This window comes from Protopterus annectens, chromosome 8.part0 (assembly GCF_019279795.1).
Source record: "Protopterus annectens isolate FY-2018-M chromosome 8.part0, PAN1.0, whole genome shotgun sequence".
In the NCBI taxonomy this organism is placed as follows: domain Eukaryota; kingdom Metazoa; phylum Chordata; order Ceratodontiformes; family Protopteridae; genus Protopterus; species Protopterus annectens.
The window spans coordinates 971,646,523-971,672,883 of NC_056741.1; positions in this window are offsets into that span (position 1 = coordinate 971,646,523).

Genomic DNA, 26,361 nt, shown 5'->3' on the forward strand with positions numbered 1-26,361 from the left:
AGAAGGGCACTGGCAGTTGTAGTGACTGTGAATGGCCTCAAAAGCATTGCTATGTACATGGACAAACAAGCACACACACATCCACACTTGCCATGTCTGGGAATAGAACTCCTGCCAAATGTATATATCACACTACTGCACAACACAGTTATAGGATGCACCACACAGATTACTGGACTCTTTCTTCCCCAAAGGTGTATTTCAAAGTGAATGACATCAGCAGTCTTGCCAAAGAAGGGCAATGAAGTTTGTAGTGACTGTGAATGGCCTCAAAATGCATTGCTCCCTACACAGGCAAACACACATGCACACAAACATCCACACTTGCCATGTCTGGGAATAGAACTCTTACTTAACTAGTATATCACACTACAGCATTACACAGTTATAAAATGCACCATGGAAATTACTGGGCTACTCCTTCCCCAAAGGTGTATTTCAAAGTGAATGACATCAGCAACCTTGTCAAGGTTAGGCAATGGGAAGTGTAGTTCATAGGTTCATAGGGTCATACATTGATACTAGGCTATCAGTCCTAGGGCCTATACATGCCTAAACATAACACTTATCTGGCTATGACTTCTCACAATATTTAGTTCCCAGCACACCTGTCTAGCAGGGCAGCCGGCATGATCCCCGGGGTAAATGTCCTATCTCCAATCCCATTGTTTAGGTTCCTTTTGAAGAGGGCCAAAGAGGCACTCTGTTTGACATGTATGGGCAGTCTATTTCAGAGTCTGGGGAGTCTCTGGGTCAGGAACACATCCCTCGTGCATGTATTGTTTATTGTGATGACAGGATTTGGATCCCTGGAGTATGTGACTGTGAGTGTTTGGAATTCTTTAAGTGTAGCGTGTCCAACAGCTGTGGGTTTGACATGGCATGGTATGTTAGCAGAGGTCGCCTCTGAGGACACAATATGTGACAGAGTATAGCTGGATGATTTTCAAATGGTCAGCATAGGGCATCTGCTTTAGGCCTCTGTTCATTCCGTGTGGTATGTCTGCAGCCTTTCTACCTGTTGCAGATGTCTTGTGAGGTACATACATAATGGACCATTGTTGTCTGTACTGGGTATACTGAGAGATGCCTACAGTGGGACAATGACCTCCTTTTTCCTGGATGTAAAGCCCTTAGTGGGAGGTGTGCCACATAGGTGGGTTTCCTGACTGTTGTGGTGATGTGGTTATCAAAGGTGAGACCACTGTCCACCTGTGTCCCTAAGTCTGTTATCACACATTAAGTGTTTAGTGTATTGCCACCTATGTGGTACTTCACAAGAACATGTCCCTTCCCAATGGGGATAACTATATATTTCTTGGCATTGATCTTGAGGCCATGGCTCAGGCACCAAGCATACCTTTCTGTAAGGCCCTTCTGTAGAATATCCACATCATGTGGGAATTCAATATTGGCTCCCAGTGTGCAGTCATCTGCAACCTTTGTTTGCCAGTGTCCCTTACTGTTGGACTGAACTTCAGAGCAGTGGATGCCAAACAAGGGTGGCACCAGGACTGAACCCTAAGGTACAACTGTCACTTGTCTGGGGCTCAGGTTGGTGTCACCTACATTAACAATGTGGGCTGTGTCAGTACAGCAGTTAGCAACCCATCGGGTGACATTGGGATTAATGGCCAGCTTGATACATTTATCTTTGATTCCAGACTAGGGGGATGGTGTCGAAGGGCTTGGCAAGGTCCAGATAGGCTGTGTGAACCGCCTTACTCTCATCCACTGCTCTGGAGATGGATTCACAGTTGTCATTCAGGTTGAGTTGAAATGATCGGCCCTTCACAAACCCAACCTGGTTAGGGTCCAGTGTTTGCAGGTTGCCAATGCCTTTGTTTTAATTTCCATGATAATACACTCCATGGCCTTGCAGATCAGGCATGTCATACTACTGGGACTGTAGTTCCAAGGATCCAAGGTAGATCCCCCCTTGTGGACTGGGATAATTGTAGCTGTGCAACACACAGTGGGCACGAAGCCTGAGGTGTGGCTATGATTAGACATGGCACGTAGGTGAGGTGCCAGTTCAGTTTGTAGCTCATGTAGTACACAGCCCGGGATGTTGACTGGTCCCATGGCTGCTGTTGTCATAGCTCTGTAGAGTGTGTTTTTTACCTATGTGGTCATTATTACTGGAATATGGCAATCTATCCATGTTGAGATCAGTGGGGGGGGGGAGGGGGTTGTGGATCATTCTGATTATTCTGCCAGGATATTGGGGGATCCTGGGGAGCAGTTAATGCCATCCTGTTGTAGCACACACAGCAGTAGCATGAGCATTACGATTCGATTTCTACATAGTAGCTGGGAGTGGCTTGTGCAGTTTTGGTTGTATTATATATATAGTAACTAGCTAACTTGCTTGGGTGGATGTAGGGATCTTCCTCTTACTACTTAGCTGGTAAGGAGTATTTGCATCCTGGCTTCCTTTTCTGGTGGGGAGCATCTTAGTTCAATATTGGCTGGCACAATTCATGCACGAGTGGATGTGCTCATACAGTACCTTCATGTATGATTCAGCAGTTGTCCTTTCAGTTCCCATCTTCATTGGTGCCATGATGTTAGTCACGTCTGATGTGTAGCATGACATTGGCTTTGGAGATGTGTGTTACGGAGGTTTCCTTCCTGGGGTGTGGGGAAGGGATGTTGATGTTAAGGGTGATTAGCTCATGGGCATACCTGACCACCAATGGGGTGACCATAGGTGTGGAGCATTGATTTCCCATGTTGGTAATGACTATGTCTAGGATATTTGAGCCCCTGGTGGTACTATGTGTTACTTGATCCAGGGCATTGGGAATTATGACATCCAAGAACTGTTGGGCACATGTGTTGGTACAAAAGTAGTTTTCCCAGTTAATGGCAGGGTAGTGTAAGTCACCCAGTATTATGGTGTTTGCATGTATCATAATATTTCACAGTATGTTTTGAAAGCTGTAGTGGGTATCATGGGGCATGGTGGGGGATCTGTAGCAAGCTATCCAATTTGGAATGCAGTCTAACCTGCTGTTAGTTCCACCAGGGGTATTTCAGACATATTCTGTTGGGCAAGCAGCCTGGTGGTGTGACTATCCTTGGTGAATATGGACACTCCATTTTTATTGTTTTGGTCCTGGTTTGGTGGCCAACAGGTGTGGTGAGAGCTGTACTTGGTATTGCAGGGGTGCTCTCTGGAGGCTTGGATCAGGTCTCTATTACTGCACAGTTATCAATGTTCTCCATTTGTAGGTGTGCATAGTGACTGTGAATGGCCAAAAAAAATTGATCCCTACACACACACACAATTTCACAGTTGTCATGTCTGGGAATCAAACTCCCACCTAATTAGTATATCACACTACAGCATTACACAGGTATAGGACACATCACAAAGATTACTGGACTATCTTTTCCCCAAAGGTGTATTTCAAAGTGAATGACATCAGAAGGCTTGCCAAAGAAGGGCAATGGAGGCTGTAGTGACTGTGAATGGCCTCAAAAGCACTGCTCCCTACACAGACAAACAAACATCCAGACTTGCTATGTCTGGGAATAGAACTCCTACCGACTTTGTATATCACATTACAGCATTACACAATTATAGGATGTGTCACAGAGATTACTGGGCTATTATTTCCCCAAAGGTGTATTTCAAAGTGAATTACATCAGCAGGCATGCCAAAGAAGGGCAATGGAGGTTGTAGTGACTGTGAATGGCCTCAAAAGCATTGCTCTATACACAGGCAAACATCCACACTTGCCATGTCTGGGAATAGAACTCCTACCTAACTAGTTTATCACACTACAGCATTACACAGTTATAGGACACACTACGGCTATCACTAGGTTCTGCCTTTCCAAAAGGTGTATTTCAAAGTGAATGACATCAGCAGGCTTTCCAAAGAAGGCAATGGAGGCTGTAGTGACTGTGAATGGCTTCAAAAACATTGCTCCCTACACAGACAAACAAACATCCACACTTGCCATGTCTGAGAATAGAACTCCTACCTAATCAGTATATCACACTAGAACATTACAGAGTTATAGAATGCACCACAGAGATTATTGGGTTACCTTTCCCCCAAAGGTGTATTTCAAAGTTAATGACATCAGCAGGCATGCCAAAGTAGGGCATTTGAAATTGTAGTGAGTGTGACTGGCCTAAAAAGCATTGATCCTTACACCGACAAACACACAGTTGCCACGTCTGGGATTAGAACTCTTACCTGACAAGTATATCACATGACAGCATATACAGTTAAAGAACATGTCTCAGAGTTTACTGGGCAACTCCTTCACCAAAGGTGTATTTCAAGGCGAAGACATCAGCAGGCTTGCCATAGTAGGACAATGGGGAATGCAGTGTGTGTGCATGGGTCATAACCCATTCATCTAGAGGCAGACACACAACACTCAGGCAAACACAGGTTTATATGCCACAGGTACATGTATACAACTGCTAGATGACTACTGACTTGTACAGTCATGTTACACAGTTAGCACAAGTACCACTGACACTATAGTGCTGAGGGATACCAGAGGCAAATGTCTACAGTGATTGGCATTTGCACATCATGTGGATTTAGCCAATTGGATGTGTGCTGGGTGTGACAGGCCTCATGATGGAATTCTCTTTGTCACTGTCACTCTCTTCCACACATTCCACACATCTATGTATGTGTATGTTTGGCCTATTATAGTGTGTTGTACTTGGATATATGTGTGTACTCCTATCAAATGTATGTGCAAAGCATGACTGGTGTGTACTGAGGAGTGTATGCACTAACATCTGTGACTGTCAGATATGTATGGTCCACTGTTGTTGCCAGACATGTGATTCATTTCTAAGTGTGTGAGCATGCCCAGTATGACCTTTCAGTATTTTGTTGTTTGACATGGGCTTCATTTCTCTAAGTGTGAGATCATGCCCAGTATGAACTTCTGTATTGAAATGGTGAATCCATTCCAGGTAGATTTTACTCCAATGAAGACTTTTGTGTTCTACACCTACAGCTAGCAAACTGTTTCTGCATGATATCTGTAGATCGGTTGACAATATGGGGTCAAAATGTACAAAGAATAGTGGATTACTGTAGGTAATTGTGTCTGTGCTGCTTCTGGTGTTAGCAGAGATATTCAGACATATGTACTGTTATACATTGTGATGTTTTATGTTATCAAGTACTGTCAGGTATACATATTTGCTTCCAGTGATGTCCTGGGGAACACAAGTTAAATGCAGCAGTGTCCTGTATTGTGGTCAGAAGCCTAAATATTGTTGCACAATCATGCCATTCTGGAAGGGAAGCTGCAGACACTTGCTGCTGGGTCTGTGCAAATGGTTCAGCACTTTGGTAAAGTGGTGGCAGAGGATCCCATGCTTGTACATCCATCGACGTGACAGTATGGCCATATCCTGCTGTGGCTCTACCTCACAGCTGTACAGATTCACACAGGTTACCCAGAGTCAGTGGTCATTATTCTAGACATTACCCCTTCACACTATGGTTTACAAGCAGGTTTGTAGCCAACCATTCTTGTGTTTGCAGCCAGGGATAGTATGTGCGCACGGCTGAGTTTCAGACTTCACGCACTCCATGCTGCCCATGCTCTCATCCACCCCCTCTATTATTCTATCCTCTTCAATACATTATACAAACATTATCTGATATGTTCCCTATAGTTATCACCTCATCCCAGCAGTAATTTGGTGTTGGTCCACAGTTCATGCAGTAGGACATGGTGGACATGTTACTGGGATTTGTCCACATGGCCTTGCATTTCGGTTCTGTGGACTGTGTTATGTTGTTATTTGGGAGTCCATGACATAACATACATTGGTAGAATGGGTGAGACACAGGCCTTTGGCAGAGGACTGTAGGCCATTTGGTAGTGATGCAGGCCAGCTGTAGCGGCCGTTGCATTCTGTCACTCCTACAGTCCCAGACTGCAATACACTATATTCCCCTGGGGTGATAGGGTAGGTGTGCAAGCTGTTCATGCCAATACTTTCTGTCAGTATTGATCCAGTGGTGTGGATGCTGGCAGGGTGCTACTTACAGCTAGGGACACACCTGCATGATACACCTGCTCTGCATGCTGCATTTTTTCACTACTGCCATATACAGGTGGGGGTCAAATTGTACTCATTTCCAACAGCAGGGCTAAGGCCGGAGAGGTACCTGTGGGTGGTGATGTGGTGAGCTGGGTGCATGTGTGCTATGGACACTACTTACATCTGACTCACAGATATGCATGGGGCATTCCACCTATGCTGGCTTGTGCAGGGACATCAGCAGTTTCTCAATACTTCATTCCTATGACCTTTGTGGTCTGCCAGTGTTTGACCAGACGACATCGCTATTCCCTACTACAAGCCCAAATAATGTGCTGCAAACCTGTATGTACAATTCAAAGTGTGTGTCCATTTGACAGTTACATATTATACACTGTCTGTCTGGGGTACTTACCCCTGTGTACTGCTTGTATATCTGGGCCAACATTCTAGCCATGTCTATCTTTCAGATGGTGGCACATATTACTTCCAGACATTTACTATGGCTTACTGCTGGAATGTGTTTTGCTGGGAATCATTGTGTTTGGCACTGCACATCTGGGCCCAGGACAAAACAAACTCACCATCCCACATACTGACCACTCTCACACAATATACAACACACACCAAACTAATACACACAGACCTGCATATTGCACACATGCTACAATCTATCCTGCTACCTTGGCCAGCTCAGGTAATCTGTGCTCCACTGTTATTATACCTGCACATACATGTTGCTACATTTCTACATAGGATTGGGGGGCACAACTGACTGTTACTACATTTCGACATAGGATTGGGGGGCACACCTGACTGCTACTGCATTTCTACATAGCATTTGGGGGCACACCTGATTGTTACTACATTTCTACATAGGATTAGGGGGCACACCTGACTGTTACTACATTTCTACATAGGATTGTGGGGGGCACACCTGACTGTTACTACATTTCTACATAAGATTGGGGGGCACACCTGACTGTTACTACATTTCTACATAGGATTGTGTGGAGGGACACCTTACTGTTACTACATGTCTACATAGGATTGGGGGGCACACCTGACTGTTACTACAGTTTTACATAAGATTGAGGGGGGGGACACCTGACACTTGTACAGATTTGCTATGACTGTACTGGTATTTCAGGTACTTCATTTCATTCTGTATTCTAACCTATCATGCTGACTAGAGGCATATCAGTGTAGTACAGGTCTTAGGTTTGACTGACCTACATTTCAGTTTCTGATTTCTTACCCTTCAGAACTAACATCCCACTGCCTGACCTGTTGTAGTCTGTCTGTGTAGGTCTGGGGGGGGGGTGCTCTTCATAGCCATCGATCAGTGGCCTTAGCACAGCCTTTGTTTGTGTTTGTCTACACCTATCCTGCTGGCTGAGACTGTTGTTGGGTATGTGAGCCTCCCTGACTGGCATGTTTGGCCCAGCACATTGCCTGCATTGAGTTTTGTCACCTTGTCTAGTACTGGCTACTATGGTGATGCCAGTAATTGTTACAGATCTCATTCTATCACTATAGGTGTCTACTATCTGCTGGCATCCCATTCAGCCACCCGATTCCCTTGCATGCTCACATCCATACCATAGATACAAGTAACAACACATACTACTCCATTCGGAAATTGGTAAGAAGAGTGACTTACCTTGTGGTTGTGTCAGTATTGAGGGTGGTGCTGGAGGGTTGACTATGTCGGATGATCATAGTACACTCCTTATACATGGTTAAACACAGGTAGTGTCATGTTTGGCATCCCTTTTACTGTATGTGTAAGTCAGAGAGAGGTGTCATTCTCTGGGTCCCTACCGTGTCAGTGTATGTGCTATGCATTGCCTCTTTGCCAAGGCCTGGGCATACTGGGCATGCCTCCTTCTGCCTACTGGGCAGGCTCAGCTTGTTCCTCCTCTGAGTCACTCTGTGCCTGTGCAGGCCTTGACAATGGTGGGGGGGCTTTGTGGCCCTGCCCCATGCTGCTCCTACTGCAGCTGTTTCCGCAGGATCATATGGTGTAGCATGGCACATACAATGACAATTTGGGTACATGCAGCTTTTGAGTATTGCAAGGCTCCACTGGATGTGTCCAGGCACTGGAACCATGAGTTGAGTATCCCAAGCACATGCTCTGTTATGATTCTGGTCTGTGCGTGTGCCTCATTATGGAGTTCTTGTTTGGGTGTCTGTGCATTTCTGATGGGTGTCATCAGCCACGGCTCCAGTGCGTAACAAGCATCCCCCACTAGGTGACCGTAATGGATGTCCCCATTGGCAAATCTCTGGTACAACTGCATCATATGCCAGATGTGGGAGTCGTGATAGCTTCCAGGGCAGCCAGCACACAAATTCATTATAATGCCCTGGGCATTGCATACAACCTGGCTGTTGATGAAGGGGAAGCCCTTGATGTAGACCCTACCCCGCTCACAGGGTGGTGCTTTGATGCATATGTGCATGCAGTCTATAGCACCCACTACCTCATGGTATTCTGCTATTTGGTAGAAGAGACGCATATTGCTGGCCACCGCCTCACTGGTGTAGGGGAAATATACGTGCTCACTGGCATGTGTTGACATGGCATCCAGGAACTGGTGGAGTACCCTGGATGCTGATGCCTGTGAGATCCCCATGATATCACCAGTTGGCCTTTGGAAGGTACCGGTGGTTAGTATTCTTAGGCCTACACATACCTTGGAATCCACTGGGATGGGTTCCCCTCTGTTAGTTCTGTGTGTCAGGCGTGACCGGCACAGCTCAACTATTTGCTGTAGGAGGTCCATGTCCACCCTATAGTGCTCCACTATCTCCAGCTCCTGTAGCCCCTGGTAGGTTTCCCTGGGTCTGTACACTTTTTTCCTTCTCCTTCTCCTCACTGTGGGTTGGTAAACGGCATTCTCATCCTCACCACCCTCAGCCTCTTCCACATGTTGATGTATCATAGCTGCTGCAGCCTCTATTATTTTGTTGCTTTTGTTTGATAACATTTCCCTGCTTGTGTACACCAGTGGTGTAGAGTAGAGAGGAAAAACCAGACGGTAAGGTGTTTACATAGTTTATAGTGGTGTGCTAGGCTAGGCTGGTCTACTGCCTGTGTAACTGGCTGATTCTGATGCATTTCACCTGCCAGCTATGCTAGTTCTCCTGGATTACCTTCCTACTGCTGTTTTCCCTTTCCATTGCCTTCCTGTTTAAGCCCGGGGGTGCGCTGCACAAACACAGTGCTCAGATGTGCAAAGAGCTACTATTTCCTGGTTTCATTTTTTTTTTTTTCTTTAAAACCCGCTTAGAGTGCTAGGCAGCCTCACACACACCCCCTTGCTTAGATGTACTAAGCTAAGGGCAAATCCAAGCCACAGGGCTCCAATAAGCTTACAGTATGCCTGACACCCCCCATATAATGTCAGCTAACTTTTAGGCTTGCACCATGGTATTCCTGCACTTACACGGTTGGGTGCTGGCTAGCATTGAGGGGAATTCTGGGATTCAGTATCATTCCCCTCATTTGCATAGGATTAGCTGCTAATGCATAGTTACAAGTCCCATACTTAGCCTTCTCCCTTAGCAACCACTATTCACTGGCCATGTTGTCTTCTGCCTGCCATTGAGTATAATGGCAAAATAGTGATTTTGGATACAGTGCTTATTTCAGTTTTTTTTTTTTCAGCCCAATCCCATTTGCGTGCCCTGCTCTATGCTTAAACAGCCAAAATCGTCTAAAAAATAAAAGTTTTTTTTTTTTATTTTGGCAACTGTTTTCCATGCTAATGGCCATATATTTGGCCATTGCCATGCGTTGCACATGCTATACAACCTTTATTTGGAGCTGTCATGGCTCCGTATCGTAGTTTGCAGAAATGTACTCGGTTACTGAGTACATTTCTGCACACTACACTAATCCTGCACGGCTGGCTGACAGCTTCCTGGATTGCAAATTCATCTCATTTGCATTATTTTCACCTGCAAATGAGATAATTTGCATATAGGAGCAGTGTCCGTGCAGGAATAGTGCAGGAGCGCTCGTGCATGTCCCTAGAGCTTATTCCTGGATTGAACGGCAGCCATATTACCTCCTGCAGTATTCCTGCATGCCGTGCAGAGCTTGCTGAATCCAGGGGTCAGTTTCTTTATATATGTAGTTATATTTTTAATACGCAGGTAGATTTGCTAATCACTTTATCAGCCATACCCTTTACCAACTAACAAAGAAATTAAAGTAAAATAAATCCAGAACTGCAAACAATATTTACAAAACAGCATCATGCACATCTGCTGATTGCTTAGTGGTCTAGCAGTTTCCAGCGCAGACAAGTCACGAACATGTATTTGTTGTGTGCATGTTAGCTAAACTATTGTTTGCATCAAGGGATAACACTAATCATGCAAATCACATATCATTGCAATACATAATCATTTAATGTAAAGATGGCTGTCCAGAATGTAAAAAAAAAAATCTCCTTTCTTTAAGCATAAGTATATGAGCGCTCAGGAAAATAATTTTATTGAGAACATAAAATTCCAAATTACATTGTATTAAATGATGAAAGGGGCAGTTTTTTAATTTTTTTTCTTACTTACGTTTCTTGATTAAACATTGTGGTGAAGCAAGACTGTAAATTGTTTCCTTCTTAGAAAAAAATAATTTTAATTTTTGCATCATAGTAAGTTATAACCAAAAACATGCAACTAATTTGTCTTGCTCTTCAGGAATATTTGGAAAGTTGAATTTCATTATACATATGACTTGGTTGATCTACCTTTCATTCCCTATCAGGATTTTTTTCCTGAAAACTAAAATCTGTTACCGCAGTAATTTACCATGTGAATAGAGGTTTTCGTTTTCATTTAGCAAGCTGTTTTATGCAGCAATTAACACTTTCAGATGTGTAAATTTCTGTAAATACTCTACAGCATATAGCTTTCTTAATATAGAAACACAGATGAACAACAAATAACATACTGAGTTTACAATGGTTAGATACTAGCTGAGCGTGTTTACAGAGAACAATGCAGAGTCATTAAAGCATGTGAGCGTTGTTTTTATATTTAGCACTTGTATACAGGAAGCACAAATTACATTTCAGCTTACATCTCATCCTGTAATGTAATGTGCTCTTTATTCTCTATTGTCTTTGAAATGAGTCTATATTCTGCAGACTATATGTGGTAATCATTAACTGTAGTTAGAAAACAAAATGGTTTGGAATGGAAGTCATCTACACATTGTAAAAAACATATTACAATTTATGCTAAATATCTACAGACCTTCACTCCCATATGCATATGCTGACAGCCTCACACAGTCTTTAATGGCATTACACTCTAAAGTACCTAATATTTCTATTTCTTGTAATGATATTTATAGCTATTAAAAATAGTTTGCATTTCTTTTGTGGCTAGAACTTCTTCTGACTTTATAAATTTCATGCAATCAGGAAGACTCAAAGTTGATAAAATCTATAATTTTTGAAAGAGAGCACACACTCGTGCTTTGTTTATGCATATATGTATGTCTGTGCTAGGGATTCTAAATTTTCAGATGTTCAGTGTGAGAGATTTCTCACTGAATCCAGTGGTTTCACAGCATAGACCATATACTCATCTAGTATAACTTATTTTCTCCTTTTTATTAAAAAGCTCAGTTATTTAGAATGTTATTTTGTTCTGTTCATCCTTTATAGGTAAAGGCATTCAAATATAGTATCATAGCTTCTTATAATATTTAGAGGAAGGTTAGAAAATATTTTCCCTCCTAAACTATCAGGGAATTTGCCATTTTCTTTTCTTTTTCACAGGGTATAGCTGGCCAAATCAGGAGCAGGTACATCAGGTGCATAGTCAGTGTGTGTGTGTGTGTGTGTGTGTGTGTGTGTGTGTGTGTGTGTGTGTGTGTGTGTGTGTGTGTGTGTGTGTGTGTGTGTGTGTGTGTGTGTGTGTGTGTGTGTGTGTGTGTGTGTGTGTGCGTGTGTGTGTGTGTGTGTGTGTGTGTGTGTGTGTGTGTGTGTGTGTGTGTGTGTGTGTGTTTATATGATCAAGTATTTCCACATTTGCAATTTTAGTAAATGGCCATACATTTTAACTAACTTCATTATAAAAATCAGCAAGAAAGTAAAAATTGTAGTAAAAGATGTGATGTGGCCTTAGGCATCAGTATCAAGAAAATAGTGAGATGAAAGTTTTTACTCCTAGGAAGTAATGGAAAAACAATTACTCAGCTATACATCCAAAGTGCTGTCCAGGGCAATGTTGGGTTTAATGCACCTCTTAAGTTTATGAAGCACTTCTTTTACCCAATATAACATACTTAATAGTACAAGTGTTATAAAAACGCAGCTATCACATTCCCAGTCACTCCAGTTTTTGACCAGGTTATCTGTAATTCATATGGGAATTGCTAAGAGCAGTTTCAAAGTCATTAAAAAAATTGAGCAAATTTATAAAATCTCCAGCTGGAGCTGCAGGAGAAGGGAGGTTTGAGCATTTCGGAATAGCTTAAAGATCCTTAAAATACTCAAATTAAAAGAGAGCATATTATGAAAAACAAATATGTGTAAATTTTGGAAACAAGCATGGATCGACAAGTTGCTGGGTGGAGAGAAAGTTTTTTTTTCCACATAAATACTGTTTCCTACTAACATTAGTTCATAGAATACAGAATCCTGCCTGGATTTGTTCTCCCCATCATCCTATGTGGATATCATCCCTACATCTCTCTCACATGAAGGGCACCCTCCTTTCTGGGGTTGAAGGAGAACTCTTCTGTATTCTAAATCTTTTACAATAGGAATTGGAAAAACACACAAGGCAGGTGTCATCTAAAAATGGGGAGGGTTCTTTTTTCAGTGTGTTTGTGTGCTCAAAAATGCACATGCGCACAGACATCTGACTCATTTGTGTTTATACTTGAGTGCCATCCTACAACATGCTATTTTATTGCAGGTTCTTGTAATAATTTGCTGGCCATTTGGTCTCCAATAAAGGATGTCCTAATTGTGAGAAGTCTTCACCAAGAGACTGGGGAACAGTCATCTGTTATCCATTCCTCCCCCCATCTGGTTCTTGGTGTGCCATAGCTGTAACGCAAACGTTATTCACCTTGTTTCAGAAAAAGCCCCTTCATCTATGCCAGGCAGTGTCAACCTAAAACTTTCATAGGCTGTATGGGCAGCATACATAAGAGATTGTCTATCCCCCAAAATCAGTATGCCTTACATGGCATGCAAGATCAGTGCAGGAGCTCTAGCAGGCAATATGTTTGCCATGCGATCCAGGAACAGCCTGCAGGGGCATGCAGGAGCGCTCCTGCACTAGTCCTGCAAGGATTAAGCCCCTGTATGCAAATCACCTCATTTGCAGGAGAAATCCATGCAAATGAGGTGAATTTGCGATCCAAGAAGCTGGAAACTAGCCGTGCAGGACTAGTGTAATCTGCAGAAATGTACTCGGTTAGTAACCAAGTATATTTCTGCAAAATCCAAAAAGGAGCTGTGACAGCTCCAAATAAAGGCTGCATATCAGTCAGTAAGCATGCCAATAGCCAAGTATAAGGACATTGGCATTGCATACAACATGAAAAATAAATAAAAAACAACTTTTATTTTTTTTAGCCGATCTCTGCTGTTTAAGCGTAGGGCAGCGGCGCACAAACGGGATCGGGGGGGGGGGGAAATAACAAAATAAACCTAAAATAAGCATTCTAACTAAAATCACTATTCTGCCATGCAAGTCAATGGCAGACAGAAGACAACATGGCCAGTGAGTAGTAGTTGCTAAGGGGGAGGCTCAGTGTGAGACATGTAACTATGCATTAGCAGGCAATCCTATGCAAATGAGGGGAATGATAGTGAATCCCAGTTTTCCCCAGCATGCTAGTCAGGTCCCAACAGTGTAAGAGTAGGAATAGCTTGGTGCAAACCTAGGAGTTAGCTGACATCATAGGTGTGTGTCAGGCATACTGTAAGTGGATTGGAGCCCTGTGGCTCGGGTTTGCTCTAGGGGGTGTTTTTGAATCTGCCTAGCACTCTTTACATTGTCTAAGCGGGTGTGTGAGCCGCACACCGGGTTTTAAAGGAAGAAAAAAAAAGTTAAACTAGGAAATAGCAGCACTGTGCACATTTGAGCACTGTGCTTGCATGGTGCCCCCCTGGGCTTAAAACAGGAAGGCAATGGGAAGGGAAAACAGCAGTAGGTAGGTAATCAAGGAGAACTAGCAAAGCTGGCAGGTGAAATGTATCAGAATCAGCGAATTACACAGACAGCAGACCAGCCCAGCCCAGAACACTACTATAAACTATGCACACACCTTCCCCTCTGGTTTTTCCCATATTCTACACCACCGGTGTATACAAGTGGGGAACTTTTAACAAACCAACCTACAAAATGAGAGGGGCTGCAGCAGGCAACATAGAACAACATGTGCAAGAGGCTGAGGGTGGTGAGGATGTGAATGCTGCAGCTCAACCCACAGGGAGGAGACGGAGAAGAGTGTACAGACCCAGGGTAACCTACCAGGAGCTACATGAGCTGGAGATAGTGGAGCACTATAGGGTGGACAGGGACCTCCTACAGCAAATTGTTGAGCTGTGCCGGCCATGCCTGATACACCAAACTGACTGAGGGGAACCCATCCCAGTGAATACCAAGATATGTGCAGGCCTAAGAATACTAGCCACAGGTACCTCCCAAAGCTCAACTGGGGATATGATGGGGATCTCACAGCCATCAGCATCCAGAGTATTCCACCAGTTCCTGGATGCCATATCAGCACATGCCGGTGAGCACGTATATTTCCTCAACACCCGTGAGGTGTTGGCCAGCAATATGCGTCACTTCCACCAAATAGCAGAATACCCTGAGGTAGTGGGTGCTATAGACTGCACACACATACACATCAAAACACCACCCGGTGATCAGGGTAGGGTCTACATCAACCACAGGGGCATCCCTTCCATCAACTGCCAGGTCATCTGAGATGCCCAGGGCATTATAATGAATGTGTGTGATGGCTGCCCTGGAAGCTATCACAATTCCCACATTTGGCATCTGATGCAGCTGTACCAGAGACATTCCAATGGGGACATTCCCTATGGTCACCTAGTGGGGGATGCTAGTTGCATACTGGAGCCATGGCTGATGACACCCATCAGAAATGCACACACACCTGAACAAGAACACCATAATGAGGCACACGCACAGACCAGACTTATAACAGAGCATGTGTTTGGGATGCTGAAGTCACAGTTATGGTGTCTGGACACATCTGGTGGAGCCTTGCAGTACTCACCAGCTACATGTACCCAAATTGTTATGGTATGTGCCATGCTACACAATATGATCCTGTGGAAACAGTTGCAGCAGGAACAGCATGGGGCAATGCCACACAGTGCCCCACCAATGGCAAGGCCTGCACAGGCACAGAGTGACTCGGAGGAGGAACAACTTGAGCCTGCCCAAGTAGGCAGATGGAGGCATGCCCTGTATGCTGAGGCCATGGCAAAGAGACAACACATAGCACATACAATGACACAGCAGGGACCCAGGGAATGACACATCTCTCTGACTCACACATACAGTAAAAGGGATGCCAAACATGACACTACCTGTACTCAACCATGTATAGGGAGTGTACTATGTGCATCTGACATAGGCAGCCCTCCAGCACTATTCTCAGTCCTGGCACACTCACAAGGTAAGTCAATCAACCTACCAATTGCCAAATGGAGTAGAATGTGTCATTACCTGTATCTATGGTATGGCTGTGAGCATGCAAGGGAATTGGATGGCTGAATGTTATGGCAGAAGAGAGTAGACACCCATAGTGGCACCATGACATCTGTAACACATACAGGAGTCACCATAGTAGCCAGTACTACACAGGGTGACAAAACCACTGCAGGAAATATGCTGGGTGACATGTGTGTCCATATGACTCACACATGCCAGTCAGGGAGGGTCACATACCGAGCAACAGTCTCAGCCAGAAGGACAGGTATAAGCAAACCCAAACAGAGCCTGTGCTATGGCCTCTGAATGATGCCTATGGTTAACCTCCCCCCAGGCCTACCCAGACAGACTACAGCAGGTCAGGCAGTGGGATGTTAGTTCTGAAAGGCAGGAAGTCAGACACTAATATGTAGGGCAACCAAAGCTAAGACCTGTAGCACACTGATATGCTTCTAGTCAGTATGACAGGTTAGAATACAGAATGAAATGAAGTACCTGACATACCAGTACAGTCATAGCAAATGTGTGCATGTGCCAGGTGTGCCCCCCTATCCTATGTATATATGTAGAAACAGTAAGGTGTGCCCCCCAATCCTGTGTAGAAATGTAGAAACAGTCAGGTGTGTCCTCCAATCCTGTGTAGAAATGTAAAAACAGTCAGGTGTGCCCCCCACAACCCTATGTAGAAATGTGTAACAGTCAGGTGTGCCCCTCCCACTCCCATGTAGACATGTAGAAATAGTCAGGTGTGCCCCCCCCAATCCTGTGTAGAAATGTAGTAACAGTCAGGTGTGTCCCCCCCATACTGTGTAGAAATGTAAAAACAGTCAGGTGTGGCCCCCCACATCCCTATGTAAAAATGTAGTAACAGTCAGGTGTGCCCCCCCCACTCCCATGTAGACATGAAGAAACAGTCAGGTGTGTCCCCACCAATCCTGTGTAGACATGTAGTAACAGTCAGGTGTGCCCCCAATCCTGTGTTGTTGTCTTATGGCTTTTCCCAGTTCGCCACAGTAGAACTCCGGTCCGCTAATGATTGGCAGTAGATTTTCAAGAACGACAAGGTGCCAGCTCGACGTTCAACCTTCAGCAAAGGAACGCTCATATACGCATGTCTTTCGAATGCCCACCCAACCACAGGGAGGACATGCAGACTCCACACAGAAGGCACTCCTCGCACTCCAGCTGAGAATTGAACGGGAGAACCTCTTGCTGTGAGGCAACAATGCTACCGCTGCACCACCATGGATATGTAAAAACAGTCAGGTGTGGCCCCCCACAACCCTATGTAGATATGTAGTAACAGTCAGTTGTGCCCCTCACTCCCATGTAGACATGTAAAACAGTCAGGCGTGCCCCCCCAATCCTGTGTAGAAATGTAGTAAGTCAGGTGTGTCCCCAATCCTGTGTAGAAATTTACATACAGTCAGGTGTGTCCCCCCACAATCCTATGGAGAAATGTAGTAACAGTCAGGTGTGCCCCCCATGCCTATGTAGACATGTGGAAACAGACAAGTCTGTCCATTGCCCCAAACCAGTGTAGAAATGTAGTGACACTCAGGTCTCCCCTCCCAGTCTTGTGTAGACATGTAGTAACATGTATGAGTAGGTATAATACAAATGGAGCACAGATGGCCAAAGGTGGCCAAGGTAGCAGGATAGGTTGTAGCATTTGCACAATATGCAGGTCTGAGTGTGTTAGAATGGTGTGTGTTTCATAATGTCTGAAAGTGGTCAGTATGTATGCATGTTGATGTAAGACCTGGTGGCCATTGTCCACTACTGCTGATAACAAGGACAAGCTCTCGCAACTGCAGTGCCAAAGACAATCCCCACCAGTATAACACATGCAAGCAGTAAGTCATTGTAAATGTAAGGTGGTAATATGTGTCACCATCTGAAAGACTGACATGGCATGGCTGTTGGGCTAGATATACAAGCAATACACAGTGGAATGTACCCCAGGCATACAGTATATATTGTGTCACTGTGAAATGGTGACATCCTTGGAAATGTACATATAAGTATGCATCACAGTAACAGGACCCGCAGTAGGGGATACCAGTGAAGTCTGCCTGAACACCTGCAGATCACAAAGGAGATAGGACTGATGTATTGGGAATCAGCTGATGTACCCGCACATGCCAGCATAACTGCAATGCCTCGTGCATATCTTTGTGTCAGATGCAAGTAGTGTCCATAGCACACATGCACCCAGCCATACAAACACCACCCACAGGCACCTCTATGGCAATATCCCTGCTGTGGGGAATGGGTACATTATGACCCCACCTGCATAAGGCAATAGCAGAAGACTTCAGCAAGTAGTGCAGGTGTCCCATGCAGATGTGTCCCTAGCTGTAGGTAGCACCCTGCCAGCATCCACACCACCTGATCAAGACTGATAAAAGGTATTGGAATGAACAACTATCATATCTACCCTGTCACCCCAGGGGAATATACTGTATAGTGGTCTGGGACTGTAGGATTGACAGAATGCAATGGCCTGCCACATCTGGCCTGCATCAACACCTAATGCCCCACAGGTGCCTGCCAAAGGTCCATGTCTCACATGTACTGCCAATGCATTGTATGTCATGCACACCCAAATAATAACATAACACACTCCATTTAAGCCATATGCAAGGCCATGTGGACAAACCACAGTAACATGTCCACCATATTCCACTGCATGAACTGTGGACCAACACTAACACACACCTGTGATGTGGTGATACCCTTATGGAAAGTATCACAGAATGTATGCATAATGTACGGAAGAGGTTAGAATAACAGAGGGGTGTGTGGGATCATGGGCAGCATGGAATGTGCAGGGTCTGACACCAAGCTGTGTGCACAGCATCCCTGGCTGCAAACACATAAATGAGTGGCTACACACCTGCCCGTACACCACAATAGAGTAAATGTCCTGAGCCATGGCCCCTGCCTCTGGCTAATGTGCAAATCTGTACAGCTGTGAGGCATTGTCTCAGCAAGATAAGGCCATACTGCCATGTTGATGGGTGGACAAGTATGGGATCCTCTGCCAGCACTGTACTAAGGTGATGAACAGGATACACAAACCCCCTACCAAGTGTCTGCAGCTCCCCCTCCAGAATGGCATAACTTACCATGAATACATAAGTGTCTGCCCACAATACCAGGCACAGCTGCAGTCACCCTTGCCCCACAAGTCATCACTGTGAGCAAGTATGTCCACCTGACAGTACATGAGGACAGAAAATATCACTGTGTATAACAGTACACATCTGAATATCTCTGCTAACAACAGTACAATGCAGCTGAAGCAGCACAGACACAATCACCTACAGTGCACACTATCCCCTGCACATTTTGTCCCCATATTGCCAAATGATTGATGGATACCCTACAGAAACAGTATGCGACCTGTAGGTGTACAACACAAATGTCTGCACTGCAGTACAAACTACCTGGAATTGATCCACACAGTCAATACAGAAGGGCATACTGAGCATGCTCACACACATAGAGAAATTAGGGCAATGTCAGCTAACAACTTACCAAAGGTCATACTGGGCATACTCACACAATTAAACAATCAAAGGCCATGTCTGCAAACAACAGTGGACCAGACATATCTAGCATTTGCAGATGTTAGTGCAGACACTCCCAATATGCAGCACTCATGCTTTGCACACACACTGGATAGGAATACAGGCATATATCTAAGGACAACAAACTATAATAAGCCAACATTAGATTCACACAGATGTGTGGAATAGAGTGGCTGTCTTAAGGGGCTATCCATTATGAGGCCTGTCCCACCCAGCACACAGCTAAATGGCTACAATCACATGAGGTTCAGATGTCACTCACTTCTGACCTTAGCCACTTGTATCTGTCAGCATGATGGACTATGGGGTGGAAGTGCTAGCTGTGTAACATGACTGTACACGGATGTAGTCATCTAGCAGATGTATACACATACCTGTGAAATATAACCCTGCTTGTGCCCGCATGTTGTGTGTTAACCTTTAGATGAATGGGTTATGGCCCATGCACACACACTGCCCTTCCCATAGTTGTACTATGACAAGCCTGCTGAGGTTATCCACTTTGAAATACACCCTTGTGAGAGGTGTAGGCCAGTAATCTCCATGGCGCTTCCTATAACTGTGTACTGCTGTAGTGTGATAAACTAGTTAGGTATGAGTTCTAATCCCAGACATGGCAACTGTGTGTGTGTGTCTCTCTGTCTGTGTAGAGAGCAATGCTTTTTAGGCTAGTCACACTCACTACAATCCCATTGCCCTACTGTGTCAAGGCTGCTGATTTCACACACTGTGAAATACACCTTTCAGAAAGGTGTAGCCCAGTAATCTCTGTGGTGTGTCCTATAACTGTGAACTGCTGTAGTGTGATAAACTAGTTAGGTAGGAGATCTAATCCCAAACATGGCAATTGTGTGTGTGTGTGTGTGTGTGTGTGTGTGTGTGTGTGTGTGTGTGTGTGTGTGTGTATGTGTGTGTCTGTCTGTGTAGGGAGCAATGCATTTTAACCTAGCCACACTCACTACAATTTAAATGCCCTACTTTGGCAATCTTGCTGATGTCATTCATTGTGAACTGCACCTTTGGGGGAAGGAGTACTCCAGTAATCCCCATGGTGCGTCCTACAGCAGCTTCATGGTGTAGTGTGATATAGAACTCTGTTAGGGCTTTTATACCCACACATGTTGGTTGTGTATGTTTTGTGTGTGTTTTAATGTCTGTGTAGGGAGCAATGCATTTTAGCCTAGCCACACTTAGTACAATTCAAATGCCCTACTTTGGCAATCCTACTGTTGTCATCCAATGTGAAATACACCTTTGGGGAAGAAGTATGCCAGTAATCTCTGTGGCGCGTCCTATAACTGTGTAGTGCTGCAGTGTAATAAACTAGTTAGGTAGGAGTTCTAATCCCAGACATGACAGGTGCATGTGTGCGTGTGTGTGTGTGTGTGTGTGTGTGTGTGTGTGTGTGTGTGTGTGTGTGTGTGTGTGTGTGTGTGTGTGTGTGTGTATCTGTGTTTGTAACTCTTATCCAGTGTGGAGGTGGGTGTGAGTGTGTAACAACTGGGCTCAATGTGGAGTGAGGTTTGCAAATTTCTTATATGGTGGCTCTAGTATGTATCGCAATGTCCACCATACAGGGATAACAGATGTGAAATAGCCAAGTGGCTGGGGTACAAATCCATATTCATACATGTGACATCATGGCCAGGCAAAAAAAGTTAGTAACCGTAGTATTAACCAGTGAACACTCTCAACCCATGTCTCATGCACACACACACACTTGCCTAGGCAACAGCCACTATGTTGGTAGTACGCTACATATTGCCCACTGAAAGTAACTATGGTGTGATTGCAGTGTGCTACAGAGGGCATGGCACCCTGTCCCTCTGTCCAATAGGCACGTTCATGCTGACAGTGCACCTTCCTCATGTTCCCCACTGGACTACTGCAACACCTGTGGTGCCATCAAATGTGAACCACAAAGGACATAGCATGCCTGAAAACATGCCCTGTATGGACAGATGCCACTGACACCAGGGAATGCCGGTATCATGCTATCAATGTAGGTGCAGGGGAAACCTGCTGTCCATTACCAGTTTCCACCACATGAGGCACATCTGATGAAAATATGTGTACACAACATGGGCCAGACACCCCAGGTACAGTTCCACATGTCACTCTACATGCATGTGGGAGGTGTGCACATCCCAGACACCATCCATGTCATGGACTAAGAAACACATACATGGCAAGCAATGCACAGCATTGGCCACACACAATAGTCACCCAGGTGAGTGGATGGTGAATACAATAGCCACCTGTGTGGGCAAATCCAGAAACTACACCCCTGAGCCACAATGCAGACCATTGTCATGTGGGCTGATGCCAAGGTATACGCATCACCTAGCCTTGTATAGCTGTCTGGCACAGTCGAACATTTTTATACCTGTGAAGCAATGCACTCATGCATGTCAGTACTGGCACCCTGTGTATGTGTGTGTGTTGTATGATCACATTCACACTCACTATTGTATACAGACATATGTATGAGTATACATGTGTATTTACATGTAGACATAGATAGACCAATTATATGTATATAACCATATTCCTGTCATGTGTAAACCTCACGGTTGTGTATGCCCTCCCAGATGTATCTCACCGGATGTATCTGCTATGTGTACATTATGAAAAAACAACATATGTGATGCAACAGTCATATTAATAACAAGGACTACACAATTTAGGAAGTAAAGGCAATTGTTCAGTACTACTCAATATGTGTATTGACAGCTATATTGGTAAAACAACAGCTATCTTCGCAGTGGTCATGGTGTAGTGGGTAAGTGTTGTGACTTTAGTGTACATGGCATATAAAACTGTAATAGTACACAAATAAAGTTTTCCATTTATGCAAACCTGTGTGTGGTGTTATATCCTATGACTGCTCTGTGTGTATATGTTGGAGGCAATGATTGTCATTTGTATAGGTGGCTCATACAGTGTCCAGTTGTTAAGGTGTTAACTGTAGGCATAGTGACTGTTCCATATTGTGTGCACCTTCTACATATGTATCTTACTGTACATATCTGTGTGTGTGCGTGTGTGTGTGTAGTCACAAATATATCCATATATATGTGTGTATATATATATATATATATATATATATATATATATATATATATCTGCATATCTGTATCTGCATATATGTGTCTGTGTATATGTATCCTGGGGCTGTTGATAGCTTCCACATTGTACATTTCTAATTGGAGCCACACTGTACTGCATGATATGTTGCCAATACCAGCCTGACATCATGCAGGTGGGATGTAGTACTGTTAACATCTTGTGCCCATGTCGTGTCAGGTCCTGGTTATGGGATCAGCAAAACTTGGTAGTATATTGCAGGGAGGACATGTTTGGCTGTAGGGGAGTGTATACCTATTAGTACAAGTCATATATTGTTTGGGGCCTCTCAACCCGATTAATGGTGCATGTGGACATATATGTTGTAGTTATTTTCCCATTATCTACAGATTACTGTCCATATATACCTATATAGATAATATATATCTGCTTACATAAATATGACTATGTCCGTATATACCTACATAAATATATATATATATATATATATATATATATATATATATATATATATATATATATATATATGCATATATGTACTTGCTGTATATATTTAAACATATAGATGTAGACATATATATATATATATATATATATATATATCTATAGATGTAGGCATTTGCATGTATATATGTTCATATATATTTATACATATATATATATATATATATATATATATATATATATATATTTATATATATATGTATACATTTATATATATATATATATATATATATATATATATATAAAAATATATCTACATATATAGATATGTTGTATCTATTTAGATATTATAATATTTACACGCACACATATATCTAAATGTTGGAATACATTCACTGTACTGTTGACTGACTGGGCTGGATGATATGTATGTGAATGCATCAGGGTTATGTATAACTGACATAGCTTAGTGGTAAGTCAATTTTGTCTATAATGTGCAGTGTCCTGAGTTTGTGCCTTGCGGAGGCAGTTTATTTTGTTGCTGGGCAGAACAAGGGCCGTTGGCTACAGAGTAATTAAAGCACATTTGAGCAGTTTTAATCGGGTTTGCATGGAGGTAGGCACTGCTAATTTCCTGTTACAATTTCTTATACTCCGTTAGCTTCTAAATTGCTTAACCAGTGTAGGCATTGCTTACCCCTGGGCAAACAGGCTGAAACCCACTTACTGCTGCTTAAAAGTGCTTACTCCCACTTACCCAGTGCTAATTTCTTTAAAAAAAGAAGGGGTTGATAGGAAAGAGGTGAAAAAAGGGGCACAAAGAGGGTAAGACAGTAAGTAAACTAGCCAGGGATGTGCAGGATGGGTGTAGGGAAGGTCCATAGCTGCCCATTTCTTCTACAGCAACAGCTGGGCATATACACTAAATTTGGAGGTAGATTTGGACACTCAAACCACTGGGAGGGGGTGAGGACAACAATATTAAGTTGTGATGCCAGTTAGACCAGATTACACGCGTCCAATGGACACGTGTTTGAAATGGACAGCTATGTATGGGGCGAGATTTTTTGTTGGAATAGATTGCCCTTTTTTTTTCAGGTGAGAGTGGGATGTTGGGGAGGGGTAGTAGGTATATTTGGGGAGGTAGGTTGGGTAGGTTAACAGACAAGACAAACAAGATGCATACATAGGTGGTATATGACACATGTGGGGGTGAACACCTTGATGGAGAGGGGTGTTGGGAAATCAGAAGCCCATGAGCCCCCTAGTGGAAACAGTAAGACTAAGGTCCCCACCCATGGGCTGTCACCACTGCACCGTCACAACCCTGATGGTGGCTGTGCTGGGGTTGTCGCAGAGCCAGACTGATACTCTAGTTGTGACACGCAGCCTTCAAGCTGGTGTAGAAGATCACCAAGCTGCTGGTTGATGGACCACAACCCCCAACTGGCAGTGGGTGACAGGTGCCTGTATGCACCCACTCCTGGGGTAGGCAAGCCCCTTCCCCTGAGGCAGTTCCACCCAAAGGTGGTGCAGGACCAACGGACAGGGAGGTCCCGGGTTGGACCCCAGACATGCTGGTGCCCAGTGCCCTGGCCAGCTGAGGTGGGACAGGTGGGTCCACTGGGATAGGCCTTCCCAAAGCGTGCTATAGTGTTTAGATTTCATCATCATATGTGGGTTAGTAACAGTCAACACATTCCAGGGTTAGGTATAACAGCATGCATAGTTAGTCCCATTAACCAGGGGGACAGGGGTACAGACAACAGATATGGCCCCATATACTGGACATTCTGTCCTCATCTGTACAGTTGTGGGGTATGATTCTGTATGCCGCCTACATCCACTCCCAGGATTCAGACCATGGCTGTGTCTGTTACAACTTAAACACTTTGTCCATCCCAGTTGTGTCTGCTATATAAATATTGCTGTATATCTTTTACCTGCTTTGTGTCTTATTAATCCCCTGTGCTTTTTTATTCTGACCTTGTATTACAACACACTTATATAGATTTCCTAGACAGTTATATGTTGTAGGACAGTGTGGGTGACAGTGATGTGTAATGCCTCATTATTCAGAGCAACTGCATCAGTTGCACTGCCATACAATACCAATGTAAACAGTACCAGTACTGGGCATCATTCTTGTATTTCTAGACACAGTGTTGGTATCTGACAGACCTGTGGGAAAAATGTTTATTAGCACTACCTGAATGTTCCCACACACAGTACAAGATTCCACATTATTATTATGCACATACATCTCTCTCTGTTACTGTACACACTCTGACCACAGCTTGACAAGTTGGGGTGTAAATGAGACATACGTGGCTTTTTTGTCTCATAAGGTATTGTGGAGTTGCTAGTGTGCCAGCTTTCTTCTCATAGATGTATGTCAATCAGTTGTATTTCCTGTTCACTGCCTATACGTCTGGGATCATCCCACTGATTTGCCAGGGGGACAGGTTGATAGGCAACAGATATGGGCCATTTTACTGGACATTTTAGACATTTCTGTACAGTTGTGGAGTATGATTCTGCATGGAGAGTACTACCACTGGCAGGATTCGAACCATGGCTGTGTGTGATAAGAAAACAACAGCTCTTATCTCAGTTACATGTGCTATTCAGGTTTTATTGTCTGGACTTTCCTTGTTTTCTCTCTGTTTCTGTCAGTTGTACTAACTGGCCTCTGGGGATTACACCTGTCATGTACAGGCATTCCTACACATTCAATTTATGGTGCACAGTGTGTATAACAGTGCTTAATACTACAGTACTATTCCATGATTGCTAATTTACACTACCATATGATACCAGAGTATACACATGCAGTCCAGCAGTTAGACCTTTATTGTCAGGCTATTACACTTGTATTGACATACAAACGATATGAGACTCTTCCTGCCATAATCTCTAGTGTATGCAGTACTTGCCTTGAACTGTACAGTTTTTATACAGACAATTAATTTACTACTACCTTTAGTTTTATTTCCTATGACAGTAATTGCATGAGTATTACTGACCTGCCTTGCATAGCAACCTTGCCCGGTGACTGATGTGGGCCTCCTGGTTCGCGGCCTGCTCTACTGCATCTTTGGGGGACATAAGAGGAATATTTAGCCATACCTATCCATGATATACCTGAGCTGGCAATTATTACACACATAGTAGGGTGATACTTACACATGACTGGAGCATCCCCTGCCACTCTAGACTCTTGGAGCCACTCCTCCAAGAGGTTACCCTTACGCCGCTTCAGGTCGGCATAGTGATGCCTGACCTACTCACCAGTTTGGGGTATGCCAGTGGCACTGGTGAGGTCATGGATGAGATGGTCCCAGGCCTCCGCCTTATATTGGGAGCCCTGGTACTGGCCCTGAAGCAGTCACTGATCATGGTCTTTGACAAGGAGTGCTGCCATGACCTTGGACTCCTGGGTGCACCAGTGCTGCGCCC